Source organism: Diadema antillarum, unplaced genomic scaffold, assembly GCF_040938485.1.
Source record: "Diadema antillarum isolate AM-2024a unplaced genomic scaffold, OU_Dant_1.0 seq00001426_RagTag, whole genome shotgun sequence".
NCBI lineage: Eukaryota > Metazoa > Echinodermata > Echinoidea > Diadematoida > Diadematidae > Diadema > Diadema antillarum.
The window spans coordinates 320,081-331,192 of NW_027272178.1; positions in this window are offsets into that span (position 1 = coordinate 320,081).

Consider the following 11,112-nt stretch of genomic DNA (forward strand, 5'->3'; position numbering starts at 1 on the left):
GGAACAATTACTTAGTAATGGAACCAAGCCTCTAATGGGACTTACTTTTTCGTTTCGTGACAAGGGCCTAAAATTGAAAGACACGCTGGTGTGATGACTGGTCCATCTGTTCTTGCATTTTCCGCATTTCCCCTCTCCTTTTCCTTTGGTGTCAATCTTAGCGTTCTTTTTAGCGATATTTGCCAGCTTCAGTGATTGACTATCCTCCCATGTAGCAATCTCTTGGTGTATTATCTCTATATAGTCCATTCTGGAGCAGACAGAATATCAATATAAAATGTAATCTTCTTCTGATTGCTTTTTCATTCAAGTTCATTGTCTGTACAAGGTGATCTCGGCTATTTGACACAACACCATGTCCTCGGTCATATTCAGCGTAAAAATTATTTCCGGAAACAAATTGAATTATATGTTACACACTCACACACACACATACGCACATACATACATACATACATAGACATACAAACACATTTGCGTTAATGTCATTAGATAAAACGATCTCGATAATCGCACATGTAGGATTGTATAATTACACAAATAAGATTATGGCTGAAACAAATAAGTGTCTTTATAGTTATCATAATCATAATTGAATCATTTGTTCTTTTGTGATATTGTCAATTTTCCCTGAAAATTTTCCTCAAAATCCTTCATAACTGTTTGAGTTATTATACAAAAATATACAGACAAACAATCCAGCACCGGCAACAACATTATCTGCTTGGCCGTGGTAAAAAGGTGAAACATAAAGAATATTGTGTTAGTTCATTAGGAGACGTGAGAGCTTAAGTCTGTCAGCCTCAATGTGTATTTGGGACTAATATATGATATCATCATGCAGGGTAAGGAAAAGAAGTTTATCTAAATCCCGGTCTTGATGAATCCATTACCATTCCGGCCAGTTGATTTACTCCATTAAATAAGGCCAACTTAATTGAACATGGCATAGTGTTCCACTAATAGAGCTTAGATTTTTCAACAGCCACAGAAGGTCATCGGGAGCGCTATGCCTAGAGCTAACTGTTTTGGTGACACCAGGACAGATGTGGTTGAGTTCGGCCTATCGTATAATATATGCTTATTTAGTAAAAGGGTTTCTTTAATCGATAAATCATTTTAGTTTTCCTTTCATGATAGTGTATGCATAAAATCCTCAGGGAAACAGAAAATAAATCAAAAAAATATGTGTGGAAAGGTATTTTTCATAATTATTATATCCTTTTAACAACAGAAACGATACAAAAGAAAGCAAGAGTCGGTGTACGTGATGTTTTGATTTAATTTCCACAACTTCATAATATATACTCATGATGATTTTCATAACGATGTTACAATGATTAAAATAAGACAAGAAACACAATAAGAATAACTGTGATGATGATGCTGATGATGCTATATTATTCTCATTTAAGCTACCAACCTAACAAATTTCTGCACATTTTCTCCGCACAATGTGAAATACAACTATACAGAGTCGATTGGAATAATGAACCATAACGCTGGTTGAAAAATGATATGCTGCATGTGTTCATATTGTTTATTTGTTCGTTTGTGTGCGTGTGCGTTACGTTTTATTTTTGTTCTTGCGAACTAGCTATAAGTCGCTGTACACGCACTGAACTCAATAACCAAAGAACTGAATACACCACCGTATGACCGAGGCAGAAGGGCACAACAGCGACTTCATCTAAACTAATAAACAGACGGCTGGTATACAGCACCTTTAAACCAGACAGCTAAAAACAAATAGGAGACAGTGATCCTTCTTCCAAAACATTATAGGACCTGATAGTCGATATATACGCTCACATCAAACATCCGTTCTGTTACTTTTCTCCAACATAATATCATTATACAATGCATATAAATAGTCATACTATCAGCTTCAAATACATGCATGCATGCAAGGTATCATAATGAAAAACAGTCATGCCGTCTGTTTTCAGTGAGATGTATTTACATTTAATTGGTTAGAAGATATCGCCATTTCCACAGGAAAAACACCATGACAAACTTAAGTTTCCCGTCATTAAAGGGTTAAAACACATTCAGCTAACTCTGCAATCTACTTTTTATCGCTCTTTCTTTTCCTTATCAGTACTAGGAACTAAAGTCACCTCTTTGCTGAAGGCACGTGCTGGTTGGAACAGCTCTCAGAGATGTCGACTCGTGGCTCGGATTGTCCCGATTCTTTCGTGGTCACTTTAGCACGAAAAACAGACTCTGTTGAAGAAGAAGAAGAAATGTCATTTTTATGAACCAATATGGAAGTGATGTTAATAAGAATGATGATGATGTTAATATAGTAATACTAACAATACTGGTTTAACAATCACAGCTGCTAAGAGGAGTGTGAGCCGCCCCACTTCTGACAAAAGTATTATCCACAAAAAAGATACTCACATGACATATATACACATAATATAAAGGGGAAAAACTCTTTTTATTATTCTGTTGAAAACGATAATATTGCGTACAGTTGGTCCGCACGAAGATCTAGAATTACTGTATCGAAGCACGTGACACCATGATCCTTGACTCATAGTCACAGGCTATTCGTCTTATGGCAGGAAGTATCTAGTAATCTGCCTTGAAAACTTGGATATTATTTGATTTTTAGAAGTGTTTTAGGAGTAGGGACCCTGTTATTATTACCTAGATTTTTTTTTTGCATGACATCTCAACGATCAAATTTGACGGGGGCGCCACCTACGTCAAGCTTTATGCTTCACGAAATGAATTGTTATGAAAGATTGATTGAGTAAAATTTTTTCTCTCCTTGCCAGCCCCATCGTTTCTTTTCATAGGCCACAACATTATTGTCGCTAAGTGGGTTACCAACTATGCATAAACATCTACCTATCAAGTTAATCAAATAGATGACTGAATAAATTAATGAATGACTGAATAAATGAATGAATGAATAAATAAATACATAAATAAATATGCATATATATAAGCAAATGAATAAGGCACTCATGAAGAAATCATGCTGTCTCTGCCAAAGCAAAGTACATTCTAACGATAAACTTCTTTCTTAGTTTCTTTAGATAGTTTAAAGTAGCCGTAGCTCGGAGTCGGCGGGGATGGGAGATAAAGCGTTGGGAGAAAGAAACAAGACGGAAAAAAAAAAAACACACACACGAAACGAAACAAGGCAAAAGCAAAACATAAGCATCTTCCTCGTGGCAGGTTCATTCGTGATTTCAAAGAATTTGTTAGTAGATCTACGAAACACCTAGGAAAATTGTTATAGTTGATCATAAGCCTCAAGGATCAACTAATTGATTCGTGCATATACTTTATAATGTATTCGACGAACTGTCCTTATGAGACAAATAAAAAAAATCAAAATTGACAGCCTGTACCGCTTTGGAACGAGTTTTCTTTTTCTTCTTTGATGTAAATAAATAAGCTATTAAATTGGATTGAATTGAATTGATTTACAGAAGGCAGAAAGCTTTTCCATTTGAGGTCAAAGAATCTGACTGGTAAATGGTTGATTGGTGGTCCAACCCTTGACATTGATTTTGTGAGTGTACACTTTGGGGAGTATACTTCCTGTGTGCCCTTCGTCTTACTTGTTTAATCAGTCACATCACGTACCGTCCCTTTAATTTCATGTGTTAGACTCCACATTGGACTGTTCCAAGTCCGACCTGATGGTGATTCACAACCCGAGTCTTTGCGCTCATAATATGAAATAAATGAGTCAATAAATACGTCTTATAGACAAACTAACAAGTGGATTCATCAATAAATGGATAAGTGTATTAATTGATGAAAAGAAGTCAAGACTCTGAAAAGATAATGCAGGAGTAATGTGGTAGAGAAAAGTGTGAATGATCGAGTCAAGATGGAAATCGGCAAACGAAGTTTGTTCTTGTATTTATTATCCACTTTTGTCCACAAGTATGATGCAACGGTGCAGTGAGAACGTGCAAAACGAAATAATAAGCATGGTTGATAATGTAATATAGGCGATTTTGTGGGCTAGCTTGGACTCTCTTACCTGAAAATTGTCTTGTTATGGTGACCAGTTTTAGCCCACTTGCGCAGAGCAACTTTGCGTACCTGCTTCCGAGGAAACACATTGCTTTTGTATGGTTATTCTGTGAGATAGTCCATGGAATCTTATACCTTCTCCTCCAAAAATCAGGTTGAAATTTACTTATTGGAGGGAAAATATCGTACATTCGCCATACAAACTGGGTAGTTCTACTACGCATGTTGGCACTAGACTTGGCAGCAGCGCTATAATGTGAATAAAATCATGTGCATGTTATGACAACGTGAATGGAGTGACTTTGGCGGAAGTTGAGGTACATTGAATGTCAGCCATACTGCGGCCATACTGCGGAAACAATCGGTACAACGGACTGACTCATACTCTCTGAAAGTACGCAGCAACTGCATAAACGTAAACGGGACCTAAATACACCAATCGTAATGAAAACACAATATTCTGGTCTTAATTCACACAGATTTTGTTAAATCTCGCGATGAAACATTTTTTTTTACCTGTTATTTTTGTTATTGTTAAACATTACCATTGCAATGAGTCTGAGTTGAATGTATTGTTTTCAAGTTCCCTACAAAATATAAGGAAATTTACGTGTCTTTGTCAATGGAACAGGTATACAAGTATGTGCAAGTATTGTTGTAAAGTAATTAATCATAATATACTCTTCATACTGTGTGTCACTCTTCACAATGTCATGTTTATGACACTGAAAAATGAAGGAGAATAGAGTGAGAGTAAGCGAGATCATAATCCTTTGCGAATATAATAATTATGTGAAGACCAACAATTTCAAAAGTGAGTCAGAGAACAAAAAAACAAAAAAAACAGAGGTAAACTACCCTTAAAGAAACTGCTTACCTGGGATGCAATTTCAAAATATCTCGTCAGCTGGGAGTGACGCAGTTTTGTGCTAGCCCTTTTGGGGTTTGTTTACTGATACCGAGTCATAGAGTCTGCGTTGATAAGTGTTGGTGAGTATAACTGCAACTCATCGCCCGCGCACGCACAAAGCGATTGCGAAATTTTGACTCATGTTCTGCCAAAATTGCTCAAGATGTTTGCATCCTGAAGTCAGCGATCTTAAACACGTGAAATTTATGAGTGGCCAATTTATGGCAATTTAATGGGACGATTTGCCTTTAGTTGTGATGAGGATTCAGGTCTTAACCTTTTGCGAGATATTTAGAAATCAATGGTATGAAATATTAAAGAGCATAAAATACTAAGAAGATTTTTAAGAAGTTTATTTGGTTGAAATTATTGTTGAAAAAGCTGAAATATTGAGGAACAAAATGGTCCCAATAGAAGAGGGGTACTGCCTTTTATTAGGACAACTTGTATCACTTTGTTTTATGTTATCTCTGCCATTTCAAAACTGACTTTCATCAGAAAAACTCTGAATTCCTATTAGTATAGTATGCTCTCTACTATTTCGTGTGAATGGTTTCTAATTACCTATCAAAAAGTTCAAACCTGAATCCCCATCTGAACCTAAACTATACCAGCCCCTTAAGTCTCTCTTTTTTAAATTTATTTATAATACCCCACACCAGCAAATACACATTTTTTTCAATGGTATACATTATTTATTTTCATTCAAACGAAATATGGGGATTTAGGACAGTAATTAAAACTGGTATTTCTGTACCACTAGAAAAAAAAAACACAAGCACTCACCGGTGCATACAGATACACAATGAAAGCCAAATAAAGATAAAACAACACTTAATAATCACTGATCCAAATTTCGGTGCGTTGAAGATTTTGCATAGTTTGTATATTTTCCATCATCTCATCAGTTTCTTGTTATTATGATGTCAGAAGAAAAGTACATGATCACGCTATTATTTCATTTTATCATTACTTTGCAATGTTAAGTTAAAAAAAAGGAAAACTAGAGTTAAATCGTTAGAATCCAAGTAGTGGAATAAAAACATCAAACATGATATTAATTATATTGACCTTTGAACGCAGCATTATTTTGCACTTTTACATGTTAACGTGAGCTTAAACTTCAAACTAAGTACAACAGTCAAACTATAACGCTGACACAATCAGACAAAAGAAAAACGCTTTAAGTGTTATCAAATCGTATATAAAATCCTAACACGAAGAAAGCACTTGTTACAATGTTGTACTTACTATTTTAAACTATGTACAGGTACATGCTCTCCCGTTGTTGAATTTTTGTTGGAAAATAAATGAAAGAAAGTAAAAAATGTTGGTTGCAACCACAGAAGAAAACTGGACGAGATGATGGCCTCAAGACTCTCACATTGGTTGGTGTACATACAAACACAGTAACTTTTTTAAATTCTTTATTCGAATTTCGTTTATTTTCATTCACAAAATTTTACATTTAAAGAACAATATCACTCTTACTTTATTAAAAAAAAATACACAAACATTGTGCAAACATACATTGTGACTCTTTTTTAACCAAACACACGAAATCCGTTTTTTTTCTTTTTTAACACACATATAATGATTATATACATTCTCGCAAAATACCTGCCAAACGCTGATTTGATGGTTTGCTCAAGGCAACTGGGCACATTCCATTACTTGTTTCTCGATAGAAAAAAAAAATCGACGCCATTTGCGAGAACACACACGCCACGCACACACCACACACACACACCCACACACGCCAACATGCACCCTCAACCGCCCCTATGCCTTCAGCCCTTTAAGTGATGTGGAAGTGGTGGAGTAATAAAGAGAGAGAGAAAAAAAAAAGAACGACAACGATGTGACAATAACTCGCAGATACGGCAAAATCAAGAGAGAAAAAAAATATCATATCTCATCCTCACCATGCATCATATTATTCCCACGACATGATGGCAGTAACAAAACACACAAACGCAAGAACACACGCACGTGTGTGTGTGTGTGTGTGTGCGTGTGTAAACTTGTAATGATGTTGCCAATATATGCTTCTCTATATAGGTAACTGATTTAGAGTTCTCTTCGTCTTCACATCATTAAGAGGCTATTACTGCAAAAAGTAAAATACTTTAACAAATAAACTTAATGTTGATGACATTTGATTTAATTTCTATTTGATTTGATTTATTCACCCTTTGTATGGTATTATTTACAATTCCTTTTTTTCTAGCAATATAATCAAGCATAATATATACATATACACACTTTTTGGTTTTGAGTATAGTAGTCATTTTGAAACAAGATGAATACCATGAGATTGACGTGTATGGGCTACTCTTCAATACTCCAAAAGTTGTAACATTTTCATGTTTGCAAGATTTTTTTTTTCTCTTTTAAGCCTTATTCAACTATTTGCTTGTATGTTTTTATTTTCTCAATGCCTCCAGTGTATGTTAAAAACGAACTGGGTATACGGTCTTACATGAAGTACCGAAAATGTTTATGATTCACTGGGGTATTCTTTTCATAAGACATTTCCTTACTTTTCTCTTTAACATTGAATTTAATTTTCTAAACAGAGAGAAGATAATAGTATGATGATTGGCTGTGATTGGCCGAACAGCTGCAAAGAAAAGGTTAATGATATTCCAAGTCAACAATAACTTAATCTTATCAAAAAACATAACCAACCAGTAACTAGAGTCATGAGATGAACAACGTCTCAAAAAGGTGAATAAGTCGTCGTTCATTCTACTATATGAAATATATCTGACGATATTGCACTACTTAGATGTAATGAGTTTATAAAGCTTTTCGTTCAGAACCAAGTGCCATCATCGCTGGATAAGAAGGCTAAAAAAAAAAATAGTTTGGCGTCACAGTTAGAAATCTATTATCTCTCATTTCCATTAGAACAATAAGATTTACAGAGTATTAGGTACACACACACAAAAAAAAAATCATGATACAGCGGACAATACCTCGACATGACAGTAACCATGGTAACAAAACACACTCGAACATACGAAAACACGCGGTGGGTGTGTATATCATATATATATATATAATTTATATATATATATATATTGTAACGAAATTCGGTGGAACCGATTCGATTTAACCGTTTCGATTATAATTTGTTATGATCGATTGTGCCTATAGCATAGAAAGGGGGCACGATTGGAACGTTTGGCAAATGCTGTAATGTGGTAGTGCATTATTATGAGTTTTAATATTTATCATTAGATATGTGGTTGCTTGTTTGTCATGGGCAAGTTTGGATTATTTCAATACCAACTTCGGTTTAGACCGATGATACATGCCGAAATATAGCAGCCATGTACAAGAGATATTGTTAAAACGTATAATCATTGTACGACTTTTGTAACCACGCCAACATTGTAAATAATTTGAACGAGTACAGCGGGTATATTCCGCGTTGCTCACGGCCGTGCGGGATTGCCTCCTTACTCCGCGATAGGAGGAGAGGCATATAAAGTGGCCGTTGTGTGACATAGTCCGCAACAAGTAGCCCGTGTATGATACATTTCCAATGTGTTGTTAATGTTCACTTCTTTGCGTAATAAATTGTACATATGTTCCTGAATTACTACTTTCAATGTGTCTTCTTGGGAATTACCACAATACAACAGCTTGGAGAGTGGTGGTACATGTTCCTGAGCTGGAGCGCCTTTCCTGAGAAGACCAACTAGCAAGTCATTGGATTTTGGGTATAATGGTAATGTGACTTGTCGCATAGTCCGTACCCAATCCAAGTTCCAGTCATCGCCGTTGGATTTCGGGTATATTGGTAATGTGACTTGTCGCATAGTCCGTGCCCAATCCCAAGTTCCAGTCGTCGCCGTTGGATTTCGGGAATAGTGGTAATGTGACTTGTCGCATATGCCCTGTGCCCAATCCAAATTCCAGTCGTCGCCTGAGGAAGTTGGTATACGGTGCGATATAGCACTTTACCCCGTGCCACCAACGATACCTGTGCCACCATAATGATTGTGAAAGGTGTTCCACGTTAGCGTGACTGAATTGGTAGCAACACTTGGTAGCAGAACTTGGTAGCAAGAGTTGGTAACAACACTTGGTAGCAGAACTTGGTAGCAAGAGTTGGTAGCAAAAGTTGATAACAAATAAGTGTACCAACTTAACATCCTCTACAAGTGACGTTTGGGAGTGGCATACTTTAAGTGATGCTGAACTTGGTATGTGTGCCGCTTGTGTTGGTGAGCTGCTTCTGACACAACATAATACATGGTAGCATACAGACTAGTAGTTTTAATAATTTAAAGGGATCGTTGTAAACTGCAACAAAACGAACCCCGCCTACTCGGCCATCCTGACACGGCTCGCGGAGGCATTTGTACAGACAGTCAAATACACTCTCTTAATTCACGACGAGAAGGCGAGTCGTCACACATGGTGTCAGGAGTGGGATCTCTATTTGTAACTTTTGTATGAATTAATGTAGTTAACTGTGTTTTCACTATGGCACGCGAAACGCCATTGTTGGAGTTGTCACTTTTGCTGGAGAGCAAGATCAGTGAAATCGACGACTTGATTGCTCAGGTGTCAGAGTCGGTGCGCAAACAAACTGGAGTAGCACCAACTTCGGTTTCTAACTTACGCTGCTCACCGATGACACTTGGAGGGCGCCCTAACCAGTCGTCACTGCCACCCTCACCAGTGGTGTCACCTCAGGTGTTTGGAGATGCGAATGGAGAGGTGGAGTTGTCAGCTCCGCCATCGGCAAAGCTACTACCTCAGCAGCATCAAACTCCAATGCAGCAGTCGCATTCATCTCGTACAAGTGACCAGCCTGTTACATTTGGAGGACAACCAGATGTAATGCCACACCAGTTTGGCCCGAACCAGCGACGTCGAACAGAGCTCTGGGACCAGAGACGTCGTTATGATGTTCAGGGCAACGGAACCAGCAAACCGGCTGTCATACCAGATAGATATGATGGCAAAGGACCTGTGCTAGATTATCTTTGTCATTTCGAAGCTTGTGCTGGAGTTAACCGCTGGACGGAAGTGGAAGCTCTTCAATATTTGGCTGCCAGCTTGAAAGGAGCTGCTGTCAAAGTACTAGCACAGCAGACGGGACGTCAGTTGACGTACCAAGAACTCGTGAACCGCCTAAAGCGCCGCTTTGGACCTGTTTCGCATTCAGAAGTATTCCTGGCAGAACTGCGCGCCAGACGACGCAGACCGAAGGAAAGTTTGCAGGAGCTAGGTGTCAGGATGAAACATGTATTTCCTTAGGTTTCCAAGCATGTATTGATAGATCACGATAGTTGTTTTTTTTTATTACAGAGAACAGTGTAAGCTTAGATCAATGGAAGTATAATAGCCAAGATATGGTGGGTTTGAAAATTTGCGTAGTTGTTTGTTTATCGTATGCAAATCAGTAGACCATAGGTAAACAGCTGACACGCGACCACATTCCGTGCGCCGTGGTCTGTATAGGACGTATTGTAGTGTCGTACATTCGGTATGGGAGGTTATGCATTTTTATAGTCGAGAGATTGGTAAGGTAGACGTGCGGGGGATTAGATAGAGCTGAGGGGAGAGGATAAGCAGGAAGCATGGACGACCACGATAGGCAAGTCTGCTCTCATCATGGACAATGACCGTGACGCTCGTTGTGCTAACGGTTTACCAGTGGAGGTCGGTGAGCTCTCATCGAAGACAATGATCGTGACGCTCGTCGTGCTGTGCTGAGGGTTTAGCAGTGGAGGTCGACGATCTGGATCCGGCTGGGGAAGGACGGACGATGTCGAGACGTTTTGTGGGGACATCTTGCGAACACAGACAATGCTGTATTGGACGTGTGGTGTATTAGAGGCTGCGTGTTTTGGTATAGCCAATGCAGACGTCGACTACAGTATCTAAGTTGAGTGCTCACACTAATGATAATTTTTATGTGATTGTATAGACTTAATGCCAAGCTCCTTCACGAGGCATCATTACCCTGTTGTAGAATTTACACATGAGTAAATAAACAAAGTGGTGTCAAACGGTCAGTCAAACATTGATTTGTGTGCACGTGAATTCAATCGTGTTTACATCACGGGCTTATTCAAGTTTTAGTGTGGCTGTGTAGCGATAATGGTAGTTATTATTGCTACTAGTAGATGAATTAGCAGGTCTAAAAAAAAAAAATAAAACCACAGAGT